Below are 15,264 nucleotides of genomic sequence, written 5' to 3'. Positions count from 1 at the left end.
TATGAGATTCGCTGGCTCGGCCATCATATTTATACAACCGGGAACACGTTTGTACTGCAGGGAAGCTTTTAACACAACAACAAAGAACATTTTTCAACACCAGAGAGCACAGTTTCACAGCAGGAAATATATTCTAAACATGTGAAACACTTTAACACCATAATGGAACAGTAGACGTTAAAAACCCAGCAGCAGAGTGGCGCAGCGGAAGCGTGCTGGGCCCATAACCCAGAGGTCGATGGATCGAAACCATCCTCTGCTATTTCCATTATCATTAATGCCAAAAGGGAGCATTTCCTGTTACCCACAATCGTGTCTGTTATTTACATCAGCTTCCTGCAAAAATTCAATCTTCAACAAATCTCTGATATGGTGTTTAGTCGCAGCTGGACACAAGCTGGAAATTCTGTGAACTCATCCGAGCCAATTCCCTCAGCCCATTGACCCCAAAGAAATGGCACAGACGCGAGTGGCCGCCTCCTATTCACCATCACTATGATTATCTGAATAGAAAAAAACCATCCTCTTAGATGGAAGCAACATCGTGAAGATCATATTTTTTAAAGTTAATTCACGGGATGTTGGTTTCGCTGGCTGGGCCGGCATTATTTGTCCATCCCGAGTTGCCCTTGAGAAGGTGGTGGTGGCTGATTTCTTGAACCGCTGCGTTCCGTGTGGTGTAGGTACACCCACAGTGCTGTTAGGAAGGAAGTTCCAGGATTTTGACCCAGCCACAGTGAAGGAACGGCGATATATTTACAAGTCAGGATGATGAGTGACTCGGAGGGGAACTTAGACGCAGGTTTTCCGATCTATAGGACACCCTGCAGTAATTCGTCATCTTTATTTGAACAGCAGCGTCCTCCCTGTGACATGAACCACCGAGAAGGACAAAACTATCAGCATAGCGGAGACAGCATCGCACCAAATACACAGTTCATCATTATCCGGACATAAATTGTCATTCCTTCTTAATCACTGGTTTAATATATAGAATTCCGTCCCCATTATTAATAATATTAACCATAATAATTAACCATAATTATCATAAAAGTTTCATTCCTTCGGTACAGATTACACTAAATTATTCTTTGAGTACCTCTGATTGTTTCCTGTCTTGTTGTGCCTGTTAATAGCTGATGGGAATTTAACGTCCTCAGTTTACCGCGCATTCCGTCCTTATTGGCCTTACTTGAGGTGATAACCAGCATGTATGCGACCTTTCTGCTCGAACTGAATGTCTGTCTCTAACATATTGCGTTCACCAATTGCCAGATGCTCATTCACTATCATATTGTTAAGTCATTCTAAATTCGAGTGAGTTTAGTTCCAACCTGATCAACCCTTCCTCATTAGAAAACCCCCTCAGTCAAGGGAATATCCCAGTCACCTTTCTCGGGAACTGACTCCAATGCAAGTATATCCATCCTTCAGTAATCAGGCCAAATCAGCACCCATTATTCTAGGTGTGGTCTCGCCAATGCCCTGTACAGCTGCAGCAAGACTTCTCCGCTTTTCTATTCCAATCTCCTTGCAATTAAGACCAACATTCCACTTGCCCTCCTAAGTATTTGACACACCTAAATGATAACTTTTTTTCAATGATTCTTATACAGCGGCACCCATATCCATCTGTACTGCAGCATTCTGCAATGTCATTTAAACATTTTTTGTAATTCTTGTACAAGGATCCCTCTGTACCACAGGATTCTGCAGTCTCTCTCCATCTAAGTAATATTCCTCTCTCCTGTGCTTCTCGCAGAAGTGGGCAACCTGACATTTTACTACATTGTACTTCCATTTTATCCCCACTCACTTGAGCATCTACATATCTATGCAGACTCTTTCTCCACCCTCCGGTCTCACTCAGCTCTCACTCTCGGCTCCTCCGGCATAGTCCCAAGTTTCTGACTGTTTAGGAAATTCTCGGACCTTTCTTTAGTTCAAGATGGATGACCTCATTCTTCCCAGTGTTGACCACCACCGGCCACAGTTTTATTCACTCACCGACTCTGTCAATGACCCTTTGAAACTTGCTGCTACCACATACGCTACTAACCATGTCACCTAACCTAGTGTTATCAGCAAACTTGAATATAGGCTGGAAGTTATTAAAATTTACAATAAAACAGAAAATGCTGTAAGAACTCAGCAGCCCTGGCAGCATCTGTGCAGAGAGAAACAGAGTTAACGTTTGAGTCCATATGACTCTTCTTCAGAGTTCGCCACTACTTTACCCTTTTTGTCCCTTATTCAATTTTGTGTCCATGCTGTCGCTACCCCTTTAATCCCAGCTGCTGGAATTTTACCAAGTTCATTATGTGGGACTTTTTCAAATCCCTTTGGAAGTCCAGACACACATCATCATCCTCACTTCCCTGGTCAATGTTCTCTGACACGTCATCAAAGAGCTTTATTAAGTATTTCAGTGCTGGTTTTCTGTTAACCAATCTGTGCTGGTTATCATTTATCAACTCATGTTCTACCGAGTGACAATGAATTTTGTTTTGGATTATTGTCTTTAAACGTTTCCCCACCACCAGCATGAGACTAACTGCTCTGTAGTTACTGGGTTTATCCCTCTCCATTTTAAACACGGATGTAACATGAACAATCTGCAGTTGTCTGGCTTCACTCCCATATCCAAGAAGGATTGAAAGATTGTGGCTCGAGTCTCCGCTATTTCCACCCTTCATTCCCTCAGTAATCCAAGGTGTATCCAATGCGGATCGAGCACCTTTTCTACTGTGAGCGGTGCCAGCCTTGTGATAGCTTCCACTTCATCTATTTTCATCCTATCCAATTTCCCCACCAATGACATTAGCAGCATCCGCTTGTTTTGTGAGGACAGGTTTAGTGCAAAGTCTACGAGGCAAATACCAGGGATGGGCCGGTTGTCTTATGAGGTGAGATTGAACAGGTTAGGCTTGTATTGCCTGGAGTTCAGGAGAGTAAGAGGCAACTACATTCAAACCTTTAAGATCCTGAGGGTCTTGACAGGGTGGAGGTGGAGAACACGTTTCCTCTTGTAGCAAAATCTGGAACTAGGGGTCACTGTTTACAAATAAGGGGTCGCTCATTTCAGACAGAGTTTCTTTTCTATCTGAGGGTCGAGCGTCTTTGGAGCTCTCTTCCTCAAAAGCTGGTGGAAGCAGAGACTTTGAATATTTTAAAGGCAGAGTTAGATAGATTCTTGATTAACAAGGGGGTGGGTGGTGAAAGGTTATTGGGGGGAGGCAGGAATGTGAGGCTGAGCTTACAATCAGATCAGGCAGAGTCTTATTGAATGGCGGAGCAGGCTCGAGGGTCTGAGTGGCCTACTCCTGCTGCTAATTGGTTTGTTTGTATGTTCTCATTTAGTACGTCAGCCATGCCCTCTCCCCGCACAGGATCTCCAAATCGGCCCCACTTAAAGTGACTGCCCTTTTGCTGGTAAAAAATCTTCTGTGTTTTCGGCTGTTAACTGCAAATCTTTTCTCATACGCTCTCCCTTCTGATCTAATTTCCTTTTTCCATCTCTCCTCTGTACTTTCTGTATTCTGCTTGGTTCTGTAATGTATTATGAATCTGACTATTATCATCAGACTTATTTGGAGTTCCCACAGAGCACAGGATGTGTAGGCAACAGCTCTCAGCTGTCCCAACATTTCACTGAAATGAATTGCCTTTTTAGTAAAGTTTTCGCTATTTAGAGAGTTCCACTCCTTCCCTCTTGTACTTTTGCTGCAGTATCTCGGTTAAAATTACACAGCAGCTCCTTCCCCCTCTGCACTTAACCCTCACTTGCAAAAAATTGAATTTTTTAAGTCTTCACTCTGAAATTTACTCTCTCTGTGTTTGAGCTCACAGGTCACTTGAGTTCTTGTTTGTAATTTCATTGCTCCACGTAATTTACCTGAAAGTAAGGTTTGATTTTGAATATCAATTCATTTGCACTGTAATTCCAGTTTATTTCAATTCTATATATCAACAAACTAGAAGTTTCCTCCTAGTTTCTATGTTTTCAAGGGAAAATCTAGAGGTGACTTATTTGTTCTGCAATAACGTGCCTGCTCAACTCAGGTCAATAAATCCTGTTCTAAACAGAACGCTTTATCCAGACAATACATCTACTTGATGCGCTGATGGTGCACGGAGCACTCAGCTTTTACTCACTGATCTTCACAAGAGTTGATTCAGTTTTGATGTTGACTTGTTCGTTGGTGTCGATTTACTGAGACTCTTCACCTGATTTCTGTGCTGTCCAATGAAGCTTTCTCAACAGAGTTCTCAATAGTAACTTGACTTTTCCTCATAGGATTTCTATCTTGATGGTTTTTGAACTATTTTATCAAATGATTTTGTTTTGTAAATGTCACAGTCGCTCTCATGATCAGGCAGAAAGTTTAACTGCTGTGTTTTCAAGCAGCCGACAGCTTTATTAGAGATTTCATTGAGACAGCATTTTGAGTTTGACTCCAGTCACAAAATGTTCCAATGAAGCTCAAGGTTCGCTCGAGGATCAGCGGCTCATCCTTCAATTAGGAACTTTACAGCCTTCCAGTGTGAACATTCAGCTCAACAATGTCGCTCTGTAAAAACTGCCAACATTCTGATTCCCTTCTGTTCGCAGATGTGGGTTTGAGATAAAACGAAAAACTACTGCCGATGCTGGAAATCCAAAACAAAAACAGAATTACCTGGATAAACTCAGCAGGTCTGGCAGCATCGGCGGAGAAGAAAAGAGTTGACGTTTCGAGTCCTCAAGACCCTTCGGCAGAACTAGCAGACCCTTCTGCTGAAGGGTCATGAGGACTCGAAACGTTAACTCTTTTCTTCTTCGCCGATGCTGCCAGACCTGCTGAGTTTATCCAGGTAATTCTGTTTTTGTTGTGGGTTTGAGCCTCGGTTTCACTGAGATGTTCTGAACTGATCTTTTTCTTGACGTCACAAAGCGCTTTATTATTCAACACGTCTGTCCATTACAGGGGCTGATGGAAGATCCAATCAGTGAGGTGCGCATTCACCCTTTTAAAACATTATTTCAGGGGATGTGAGCGTCGCTTGCAAGGCCAGTCTTTGTTATACATCCCAAACTGTCCTTGAACTCAGTGGCTTTCTCAACGGCAGTTAGGAACAACTCTTACGTAGGCCACACAAGGGAAGGCATCAGTGAACCACCACTGAGATAAGCGTTTAATTGCAGGTTTTAATTATTGAGTTTAATTTCCATCAGCAACTATTTTGGGAAATGAACCCAAGTCCCCGGAATATTTCCAGTGCTCCAATGTTTCCCCTTAGAGAGAGATGGAAATATCATGTCGAAACGACACTAAGTTGGATCCCCATGTTATTGTGAACAAAAGTATCGAATCCAAGATCTTACAAGAAAAGTCGAAGCAAGCTGGCCTCATAACTTGGGCTGAAGAATCACATCAGTGATTCCAGGCAGATCTTCTGCAAAATCACCGCAATAAGGCGGAAACAGTTGATAAAGTAACGACGAAGCTGGGATTCGAACCCAAGCGTGCAAAACTCAATGGATAAGCAGTCCATCGCCTTAACCTCTCGGCCACCTCGTCCCAAAACACAGTCGATTAAACCCCTTTCTAAATTTTTGCATCCATGAACCGTTGAAATAAATGATCCCCTTTCGTGCTGGCCCTAAACATTCGGCCAGATGTGTAAAGATGGAAATATAGTTTATGTCATTAAAATGAATGCCCATCACATCAGATCAGGGACTGTTGTAAACCGACTGATGTGAATCACTTCAACACTTCAAACTAACATCCAACATGTTTCTACACAGTGTGAAAACCCACCGCGGAAAGACCGGAACATACAAGCATTTGGTAGCAAAAAGAAACCCTCCCAGCTCACTGCAAGCACAGGAACACAGCTAAAATGTGGTAAATTAAAATGAAACACTGGGGTTCCCAGCTCTGCTTGTCCTTTCAGTCAAGATTGAAACTGAGTGCAATCAGCCTCCCACATGAATCCACAAATAGACAGTTCACTCATTTGATGCATTAGAATAAATTCAGAGTCTCATGGCATAGATAAACGCTCTTTAAACTTGGCATTCATTTATATCACGTGTGTTGAGGTGATGCATTCCCTGCAATGACTTCCCGGGTGTTCAAACCTGGTCCTGATTTCCGGAACTGCCATCACCTCGAGCGCGAAAGAAAATGCTGCATTAAGATGGGCTCGTCCGGGAATTGAACCCGGGACCTCTCGCAAATTAATTCAAAGGAAAAACCCAAAGAGACTAACAAGCCACCTACTTAACAAGACGCACTCAAGGAATCATTTCATTGTCACACAAAGTGCATCAATCATAAGCGAATTACAGTTCAGGCTGGAAATCTTTTCGAATGTTTTAGAAACCCCGGAGACGACGCCAAATAGTGGAGAGTTTCCCGCCTTATTTCCTTTGACTTCAGTATTGCTGGGGTTCCTAGATGCCACATTACGTCAAATACTTGTTTGAACTCAAGTGCAGTCACTTGCACCTCGCGTCTTGAGTTCAGCTGTTTTCTCCATGTTTGGACCAAGGCTCCAATGAGGTCAGGAGCTGAGTGACCCTGGCAGAAAACAAACTGATCTTCAGTGAGCGGGTTATTGCCGCTTGATCGCACTGTCGAAGACATTTTCCCTCACTTTCTTGATAAACGAGTGAAGACTAATGGGGCGGTTTTTTTCCGGTTGGATTTTCCAGTTTTTGTGGACAAGGCAGAACTGAGCAATTTCCCACATTGCCGGGTAGATGCCAGTCCTGTAGCTGCACTGGAACAACTTTCTGGAGCACAGGTTTTCAGTACTGCTGCAGGAATGGTGTCAGGGCCCAAAGCCTTTGCAGTTACCCGTGCCTTCAGCCATTTCTTGATTTCACTTGGAGTGAATGGAGCTGGCTTAAAATTGACATCTGTGATGCATTTCCCCGGTTTTGAACAAAAGCGGAACTGAGGAAATCACATACGTGGCTCTATGAAACTGATCAGCTAAACAGTGAAAGGCAACAGTGTTTATCACAAGCGGGTTCCATTAATTCAGATACAGATTTGGTGTAAAACTAGCAATGACCAAGTGCGAAACACACACATTTTTCTGATCTGCAGTTAAATGTGCTCCCGCTGTGACGTTTACTTACCCGTGAGTTGGGAAAGTGTAGGCGCTATCTGGTTGAGGTAATTGAGATGATTCATAGGTTTTAATGCGGAGAAACGATTTCCTCTGGTGGGGGAGTGCAGAACAAATGTATATAACCTTAAACTTAGAGCGAAGCCATTTAATAGTGACGTCAGGGAGCAATTCACTCAAAGGATGAAGAAAGCTATTTGTCGGACAATCCCTGTGTAGCGATTGGCCGAGAGATTATGGCAATGAACTGATGCTTCGTTGGGCTTTGCGCCCCCTCTTTATCACGAAAAACGGGAAACCTGGAGGGAGCTGAAACGAGGTGATGGCTGTCCTTTGTCATTATGGGATCATGTTCTCTAATATAAGCGGAGGACTGTAGGTGCCTGTAAAACTAACATCCTTAGGTATCTGGTTCAATTCTGGCTCGAAGGATGCGCTTCTGTCAGCCGAAATAGCTCAGTTGGGAGAGCGTTAGACTGAAGATCTAAAGGTCCCTGGTTCGATCCCGGGTTTCGGCAGCAAATAGCAAATCCTTTCGCCTGAGCGTCGCTAGCCGATGGCGCCGACCGTTTTTGGGATGGCCCTGTCCCGCTTCTGAGGCTAGGGGTCTCTTCCACCGCACACGAACAGCTCTGTGCCCGCTGGTCCACCTTACTGGAATAAAGCTCGGTTTAACCTTTCTTGAAAAAAACATATGAAAAAGCGCTGGTCATCTGTTCCCAGCTTCTGGTTCCTCGATCAGTCATTGACTGATTTTAATTTCCTGAAAATCCGTCTGTTGATGCATTGCATTGGCGCTTTTTTTAACGTTAACCAGAGGACTGTAATTGGAATCCAAGTAATCCATTGTTTCCCTCGCGTTAATTATTATTACTTTGTGTCTGTGCCTCTCAGTGATTAGGTCGAGAAATGAGCTCGCCTCAGTCATGCGGCGGACGGATCTCATGAGTATTACAAATATTTACCCTTTCCTTTTAAATTCAGATCAGGATTTCTCATTGAAACACGGGAAATGCTGCTTAACCTGCTCCAAGGGCACGTCTAGGTGTCACTGAAACAACATAATTTGACCTTTCAGTAAGCTCTTTGTGTGCAGCCGTTTCTGGGGGTCTTCCTCAGTTACGAATATTGGAATCAGATCTTAGTTTTCTGCATGGTTAATGGAAAGCCCAATATGTCATCTGCTTTACAGAAGGAGTCGACAGTGACCTGGAGCTAAGTTTCTGAGTGAGCACCCTGTTACGAGAGGTATGGGAGGAGTGCGCGGTTGGTCTAGTCCCACTGCTCCACAGGTAGCAACATAAGTTCAAATGTTCAATTCACTCACCAAAATGGCCAATTATTTACCTTCACCACTGTTCCTGAGAATAAAAGAGGTTTTAAAGTGGATTATTTCGATGAACAATAAATATGTTTGTTTATTATAAAAAAAGGTATTTTCGAATAGAAAAGAAAAGCTTATGAACATACAGTATGGATCTGACATTATGCGAATTAATCTTTTGAGATACCATAAGTCACACACACACACACACACACACACACACGCTCTCCCTCTCTCACAAACACACACACACACATACACACACGCATTCATAATAGGAAAACATGATTGTAAAAAGAGAAATAGCGGAAATTAAAGCAAAATGATGGGGATGTTGGAAATCAGAAACAATAACAGAAAATGCTGCAAAAAATCAGCTGGTCTAACAGCATCTGTGGGGAGAAATAAATACAGAGTCAACGTTTCGAGCCCTTATGATCCTTCTTAAGAAAGGGAGCAATTTTGCCAAAAATTAAAAGTCAATCGATCAAGGCAAAGGACAGGGTGTGCAGTCCTTGAGATGGGGTCAGTGTTCCACAGTAACTCCCCCAGCACTGATCCGTGACAACATCAAGCAGTTAGTCCTTCTCTTCTCAAAGGAAAAAAAAGCCCACTTTTTAAAACACGGTCTTCCAGGTATGTTTTCCTTCAGAACCATTAAAACCATGTGACCCCCCGTGTACAGAGCCCTATCGGGTCAAAATGTTCACAGCCTGATTTCAACATGTAGGCTTGTCTGAAAGAACATTCAGCTTGGCAGAGTTGGGGGTGGCTGCGGGTCCGTGGGAGGGGGAGCGGGGGAGGGGTGGGGGGTGGTGCTGGGGGTGCGGGGGGGCGAGTGTGGTGGCAATTGGGTGATGCAGTGAGAGGAGGGGCGTGTTGTGGGGGTAGAGGATGGTGGGTGGGGCGGGAGGGTTACAGCTTCACGTTACTTGACCATATTTTAACTGTGTTATAGGAGTTGCAGAAACTCAGCTTTAATTCGACTTAGTAAAGAAGCTCAGGGGGAATTAACGGTCAGGGAAGTTAGGCAGCGCTCACTTCAATTACTGGTCATCACGTGTCTAAGTGACAGTTTCTCAGGGCATTAAGAGTTGCGATGGGGTTACTTTTGACAGAAAGTGTTGAAGTGGCATTTTCCTGCGACAGAACTGTTAGCCAAGAATGTGCGGTAAATTAACAGACAGTCCAACAACTCATCCACACAGTCAAGCTGGTGAAACGAAATGACTGGCGACCTGGCTCTCACCCTGATCACTCGGTTCTCGGACTCCTGCAATGTTCCGATGAAGCTCAAGGTTCGCTCGAGGAGCAGCGCCTCATCCTTCAGTGAGGAACTTTTCAGCCTTCCAGTGTGAACATTCAGCTCAACAATATCGCTCTGTAAAAACTGCCAAAATTCTGATTCCTTTCTGTTCGCAGATGTGGGTTTGAGCCTCGGTTTCACTGAGATGTTCTGAATTGATGTTTTTCTTGACGTCACAAAGCGCTTTATTATCCAACACTTCTGTCCATTACAGGGGCTGATGGAAGATCCAATCAGTGAGGTGCGCATTCACCCTTTTAAAACATTATTTCAGGGGTTGTGAGCGTCGTTCGCAAGGCCAGTCTCTGTAATACATCTCAAACTGTCCTTGAAATCAATGGTTTTCTCAGCGGGCAGTTAGGAATCAAACTCATCTGTAGGCCAGACATCAGTGGGAAGACATCAGTGAACCACCACTGAGATTACCGTTTAATTGCAGGTTTTAATTATTGAGTTTAATTTCCATAAGCAACTATGGTGGGAAATGAACCCAAGTCCCCGGAATATTTCCACTGCTCCAATGTTTCCCCTTAGAGAGAGATCGAAATATTATGTCGAATGGACTGTAGGTCGGATCCCCAAGTTATTGTGAACAAAAGCATTGAATCCAAGGCCTTACAAGAAAAGTCGAAGCAAGCTGGAGCTAAGTTTCTGAGTGAGCACCTTGTTACGAGCGGGATGGGAGGAGTGCGCCGTTGGTCTAGTCCCACTACTCCACAGGTCGCAACATTGGTTCAAATGTCCAATTCACTCACCAAACTGGCCAATTATTTCCCTTCACCACTGTTCCCGAGAATAAAAGGTTTTAAAGTGGATTATTTCGATAAACAATACATTTGTTTGTTTATTATAAGAAAAGTTATTTTCGAATAGAAAAGTAAATCTTATGAACATAGAGTATGGATATGAAATTATGCGAATTAATCTTTTGAGATACCATAAGTCACACATACAAAAACACACACACACAGACACACACACACACATACACACATACACACGCTCTCCCTCTCTCTCTCACACACACACAGACACACACACACACTCTCTCCCTCTCTCAAAAACACACATATACATACACGCACTCAAAATAGAAAACCATGATATTAAAAAGAGAAATAGGGGAAATTAAAGCAAAATGATGGGGATATTAAAAATCAGAAACAAAAACAGGAAATGCTGGAAACCATGTGAACCACTTTGTACACAGCCCTATCGGGTCTAAATGTTCACAGCCTGATTTCAACATGGAGTTGTAGGCTTGTCTGAAAGAAGTCCAACAACTCATCCACACAGACAAGCTGGTGAAACAAAATGACTGGCGACTTGGGTCTCACCCTGATCACTCGGTTCTCGGACTCCTGTAATGTTCCGATGAAGCTCAAGGTTCGCTCGAGGAACAGCGCCTCATCCTTCAATGAGGAACTTTACAGCCTTCCAGTGTGAACATTCAGCTCAACAATATCGCTCTGTAAAAACTGCCAACATTCTGGTTTCCTTCTGTTCGCAGATGTGGGTTTGAGCCTCGGTTTCACTGAAATGTTCTGAATTGATCTTTTTCTTGACGTCACAAAGCGCTTTATTATTCAACGCGTCTGTCCATTACAGGGGCTGATGGAAGATCCAATCAGTGAGGAGCGCATTCACACTTTTAAAACATTATTTCAGAGGATGTGAGGGTCGTTCGCAAGACCAGTCTCTGTTACACATCCCAAACTGTCCTTGAACTCAGTGGCTTTCTCAGCGGGCAGTTAGGAATCAAACTCTTATGTAGCCCAGTACAGGGAAGACATCAGTGAACCACCACTGAGCTTAGCGTTTAATTGCAGGTTTTAATTATTGAGTTTAATTTCCATCAGCAACTATGGTGGGAAATGAACTCAAGCCCCCGGAATATTTCCACTGCTCCAATGTTTCCCCTTAGAGAGAGATGGAAATATCATGTCGAATGGACCCTAAGTCGGACCCCCATATTATTGTGAACAAAAGTATCGAATCCAAGACCTTAAAATAAAAGTCGAAGCAAGCTGGAGTTAAGTTTCGGAGTGAACATCCTGTTAGGAGCGGGATGGGAGGAGTGTGCCCTTGGTCTAGTCCCACTACTCCACAGGTCGCAACATTGGTTGAAATGTTCAATTGACTTTCCAAAATGGCCAATTATAAACCTTCACCTCTGTTCCCGAAAATAAAAGAGATTTTAAAGTGGATTATTTCGATGAACAATAAATTTGTGTGTTTATTATAAGAAAAGGTATTTTCGAATAGAAAAGTAAAGCTTATGAACATAGAGTATGGATCTGAAATAATGCGAATTACTCTTTCGAGATACAAGAAGTCACATGCATACACACACACACATACACACAAACACATACACACACACACACATACACACACACGTTCTCCCTCTCTCACAAACACACACACACACTTACTTACACGCGCTCATAATAGAAAACCATGATATTAAAAGGAGAAATAGGGGAAATTAGAGCAAAATGATGAGGATCTTGTAAATCAAAAACTAGAAACAGAAAATGCTGGAAGTTATCAGCTGGACTAACAGCATCTGTGGGGAGAAATAAATACCGAGTCAACGTTTCGAGTCCTTATGACCCTTCTTTAGAAAGGGGGGAATTTTGCCAAACGCTAAAATCCAATGGATCAAGGCAAAGGTCAGGGTGCACAGTCCTTGAGATGGGGTCAGGGTTCCACAGTCGCTCCCCAGCACTGATCCGTGACAACATCAAGCAGTTGGACCTTCTATTCTCAAAGGAAAAAAAATCCCACTTTTGAAAACACAGTTTTCCAGGTATGTTTTCATTCAGAACCATGAAAACCATGTGACCTCCCTTTGTACACAGCCCAATTGGGTCAAAATGTTCACAGCCTGATTTCAACATGGAGTTGAAGTTTTGTCTGAAAGAACATTCAGACTGGCAGAGCTGAGGGTGGCTGTGCGGCCGGGGATGGGGGGGAGGTGGGAGGGTTACAGCTTCATATTACTTGACCATATTTTAGCTGTGTTATCGGAGTTGCAGAAAGTCAGCTTTAATTCGACTTAGCAAAGAAGGTCAGGGGGAATTAACGGTCAGGGAAGTTAGGCAGCGCTCATTTCAATTGCTGGTCATCACATGTCTAAGAGGCAGTTTCTCAGGGCATTAAGTGTTGGGATGGGGTTACTTTTGACAGAAAGTGTTGACGTGGCATTTTCCCGCGGCAAAACTGATAGCCAAGAATGTGCGGTAAATTAACAGAAAGTCCAAACAACTCATCCACACAGTCAAGCTGGTGAAACGAAATGACTGGCGACCTGGCTCTCACCCTGATCACTCGGTTCTCGGACTCCTGCAATGTTCCGATGAAGCTCAAGATTGGAACAGCGGCTCATCCTTCAATGAGGAACTTTACAGCCTTCCAGTGTGAACATTCAGCTTAACAATATCGCTCTGTAAAAACTGCCAACATTCTGATTCCCTTCTGTTCGCAGATGTGGGTTTGAGCCTCGGTTTCACTGAGATGTTCTGAATTGATCTTTTTCTTGACGTCACAAAGCGCTTTATTATTCAACACGTCTGTCCATTACAGGGGCTGAAGGAAGATCCAATCAGTGAGGTGCGCATTCACCCTTTTAAAACATTATTTCAGGGTATGTGAGCGTCGCTCACAAGGCCAGTCTTTGTTACACATTCCAAACTGTCCTTGAACTCAATGGCTTTCTCAGCGGCAGTTAGCAATCGAACAGGCCAGACCAGGGAAGACATCAGTGAACCATCACTGAGACTAGCGTTTAATTGCAGGTTTTAATTATTGGTTTAGTTTCCATCAGCAACTATGGTGGGAAATGAACCGAAGTCCCCGGAATATTTCCACTGCTCCAATGTTTCTCCCTAGAGAGACATGGAAATGTGATGCCGGATGGATTATAGGTCGGATTCCCATGTTATTGTGAAAAAAAGTATCGAATCCAAGATCTAACAACAAAAGTCGAAGCAAGTTGGCCTCATAACTTGGGTTGGAGATTCACATCAGTGATTCCAGGCAGAGCTTCTGCAAAATCACCGCAATAAGGCGGAAACAGTTGACAAAGTAACGACGAGGATGGGATTCGAACCCACGCGTGCAAAGCACAATGGATTAGCAGTCCATCGCCTTAACCTCTCGGCCACCTCGTCGCAAAATGCCGATTCTTAAAGCCCCATCTATACTTTTTGCATCCATGAACCGTTGAAATAAATGATCCTCTTTGGTACAGGCCCTGAATATTCGGCCAGTTGTGTAAAGATGGAAATGCATTTTATGTCAGTGAAATAAATGCCCATCACATCAGATCCGGGACTGTTGTAAACCGACTGATGTGAATCACTTCAACACTTCACCCTAATATCCAATATGTTTCTACACAGTGTGAAAACCCTCCGCGGAAAGACCGGAACTTACAAGCATTTGGTAGCAAAAGGAAACCCCTCCCATCTCACTGCAAGCATCGGAACACAGCTAAAATGTGGTAAATTAAAATGAAACACTGGGGTTCCCAGCTCTGCTTATCCTTTCAGTCAAGATTGAAACTGAGTGCAATCAGCCTCCGACGTGAATCCACAAATAGACAGTTCCATCATTTGATGCATTAGAAAAAATTCAGAGTGTCATGGCACGGAGAAACGTTCTTTAAACTTGGCATTCATTTATATCACGTGTGTTGAGGTGATGCGTTCCCTGCAATGACTTCCCGGGTGTTCAAACCTGGTCCTTATTTCCGGAACTGCCACCACCTCGAGCGCGAAAGAAAATGCTGCATTCAGATGAGCTCGTCCGGGAATTGAACCCGGGACTTATCGCATATGAAATCAATTGAAGCCCTAAAGCGACCAACAAGCCACCGGGATAACCAAACGCAGTTTAGGAATCCTTTCATTTTCACACAAAGTGCATCAAACAAAAGCGAATTACAGTTCATGCTGGAAATCTTTTCCAATGTTTTAGAAACCCCGGGGACGACTCCAACCAGTGGAGAGTTTCCCGCCTTATTTCCTTTCACTTCAGTATTGCTGGGGTTCCTTGATGCCACGTTAGGTCAAATGCTTCTTTGAACTCAAGTGCAGTCACTTGCACCTCACATCTTGAGTTCGGCTGTTTTCTTCATGTTTGGACCAAGGCTGCAATGAGGTCAGGAGCTGAGTGACCCTGGCAGAAAACAAACTGAGCTTCAGTGAGCGGGTTATTGCTGAGTAAGTGTCACTTGACCGCAATCTCGAAGACATTTTCCCTCACATTAATAAACGAAAGTAGACTGATGGGGAGGTTTTTTCCGGTTGGATCTTCCTTTTTTTTTGTGCACAAGACAGTCCTGAGCAATTTCCCACATTGCCGGGAAGGTGCCAGTCTTGTAGCTGCAATGGAACAACTTGGCGACGGGCGAGGCTATTTCTGGAGCACAGGTTTTCATTGCTGCTGCAGGAATGGTGTCAGGGCCCAAAGTCTTTGCAGTTACCCGTGTCTTCAGCCATGT

At 43.7% G+C, this 15,264-nt stretch overlaps 1 long non-coding RNA gene and 4 other non-coding genes across 5 annotated transcripts in view; 3 read left to right on the top strand and 2 right to left on the bottom strand.

The window, feature by feature from the left end:
* LOC144670355 (uncharacterized) overlaps nucleotides 1-15,264 on the top strand; it is an 85,217-nt gene that overhangs the window by 43,216 nt on the left and 26,737 nt on the right. The window lies entirely within an intron of this gene.
* trnam-cau (transfer RNA methionine (anticodon CAU)) lies at nucleotides 191-262 on the top strand. Its single transcript has one exon. It is a non-coding gene; the product is annotated as a tRNA-Met (tRNA).
* On the bottom strand, nucleotides 5,480-5,561 carry trnas-gcu (transfer RNA serine (anticodon GCU)). The gene has a single exon. It is a non-coding gene; the product is annotated as a tRNA-Ser (tRNA).
* Nucleotides 7,571-7,643, top strand: trnaf-gaa (transfer RNA phenylalanine (anticodon GAA)). The gene has a single exon. It is a non-coding gene; the product is annotated as a tRNA-Phe (tRNA).
* Nucleotides 13,849-13,930, bottom strand: trnas-gcu (transfer RNA serine (anticodon GCU)). Its single transcript has one exon. It is a non-coding gene; the product is annotated as a tRNA-Ser (tRNA).

Source organism: Cetorhinus maximus, chromosome 31, assembly GCF_964194155.1.
Source record: "Cetorhinus maximus chromosome 31, sCetMax3.hap1.1, whole genome shotgun sequence".
Taxonomy (NCBI): domain Eukaryota; kingdom Metazoa; phylum Chordata; class Chondrichthyes; order Lamniformes; family Cetorhinidae; genus Cetorhinus; species Cetorhinus maximus.
Note: the sequence above shows the minus strand (reverse complement) of the source record. Positions and strands in the feature narration are given on the sequence as shown.